Here is a 1,971-nt window from a genome sequence, read left to right as displayed (position 1 = left end):
ATGATCTAGTATGCCTGGCTAACTCGTCTCGCCGTTTAGATTCCACTTATGTAATTGGTTTTGTAAATAGTCTACGTTTACTACTCCTAATTAGTATCTAAACATTCGATGTGACACGTGCTAAAAATAAGACACGGGAAGAAAACGCCCCCTAAAAGACAGGTTGGAAACAATCAGCTCTAGCAATTCTAACTGAAGATCTTGCCATGGCGGTAAAGGGATTCCTTGCTGCTCCTCCTCCGGGTGGTTGTTAAGATCATTTGGTAAAGTGACCTCTGCAAATAAAGATGTTGAAGCAAGAAAAAATCAACTATTTTCACTGCCGAAAGAACACAGGAATACTAGTTGGCAAGAGAATTTGCAGGAATTCACAAACCTCATTGGAGGTAGGGGGCCTAGGGGCACTCTGCAAAGCCTGTCCTTTAAACCCTGAAGTTTGGATGCTAGCTGCAATGACACATAACACATGAAAAATTAGCACCAGTTTCAACTTTGACGTGTAACTATTTACTTCTAGAAGTTTCTCGTACTGTTCTAAATACATGAGAAGTTCTATAAGAGATAAAAAAAAAGGTCACAAAAGCTAAGGTGAATCAACTCACTCGTCAGGAATACAGCAAGGAGACGTAGGATTAGGGAGAATCTGATGGAAGCTTTTCGTCATGTCATCCAAGCAGAATTTGTAGAGCCTTTCGCAGTCGCAGCTCGACCATACAAGGTAAATGCAGTTACCCTGCATTCCGGCCGCCGCCGCCGAGCATGAGAGGCCATAGTCACCAGAGAGAAGAAAGGCACAATCGCTGCCGATGCTCTCTACCCTCGTCCACACCAAATCGGAGAGTTCCCGGCGACGCACGACGATCTTGATCAACGAGCCGTCGTAAGGTCTCCCTAGGTATGTAATCCACACAGAGAAGATATCTCCGGATGACACGACGAGATAGGACGCGGTCGACCCGTGCATTGCCTCCACCTTGCCCTCGGTGTCAAGAAACCGGCTCCGGACAGCGCCGTCGATCACGTCCGTCACGACGAGATTGCCTGCGTAAAGCTTCCCCGCGTGGCTAACAATGGTGCCGGAGAACCTGAGGTAGTCATCAGCGGCCGTCAGATCGGTCCAATCTTCGTCGCCAGGGCAGCAGCAGAGCATGAACTTCTGTTCGGATTCGGCCTCGACTTCGCTCACGATGACTACGGTGAAGTTCGCCGGCGAGCCGAGCACCCCGCACGTTGCACCCTTGTACTCCGTCGTCGGGCGCAGCGGTGGCAGCGAAATCTTGGACGTCCGGCTGGTGACGCTCAGGAGGAAGCAGTCGTGGGTGGCCTCGTCTATCATCAGCAGCCAGCTGCCGTCGTAAACGCCGCAGCCCAGGCAGATCTTGCCTTGCATCTCGGGGATGATCACCTCGTGCAAGCTCCGGTCGGGCATGTCCACGAGAGTCTGCGTGTCCTTGCAGCTTCCGTGCGCTTGGATTAGCCATGGCCTCGTGCCGAAGCCGGAGGGCAACCGGCGAGCTGGCGCCGCTCTCCATGAGAGAATCCTGGATTTTTCGTCCGTCGGGCTATTTTGCAAAAAAAGTCCCTCAACTTTCAAGGAATCAACCCGCAGTCCATATTCTAAAGAGAGGAATGGCTCGGGTGGAAAAAGAAGGGAAGGGAGGGGGTTAAACGGAAAAAAGCTTATAAAATAGAGAGGGGAGGAGGATTGGGCGCAGGCCGCCGCTCCTCCTGGCCGCGCGCCGTCGCACGCCTCCCTGCGTGCCCCGGTCCTCCCCGCACCCCGCGCCCCCGCCGAACTACGGCCCGGGCCGAATCGGGTGGGGTCAACGCCGGCAACGTCTAGATTGGCGGCGAGACGTCGCCTCCGCTTCGACCGTGGTGCCATGGATGGGGAGTAGGGAGAAGGTTTTACCGTGTCCACAGGAGCCGGCGGCGGTGGGGTCGGATGCAGCACCGACGGCGGTGAGCGGC

The sequence above is a fragment of the Setaria italica genome, chromosome VI, assembly GCF_000263155.2.
Source record: "Setaria italica strain Yugu1 chromosome VI, Setaria_italica_v2.0, whole genome shotgun sequence".
NCBI classification, from domain to species: domain Eukaryota; kingdom Viridiplantae; phylum Streptophyta; class Magnoliopsida; order Poales; family Poaceae; genus Setaria; species Setaria italica.
The sequence above is the reverse complement of the archived record's forward strand: the minus strand, read 5'-3'. Positions refer to the sequence as shown.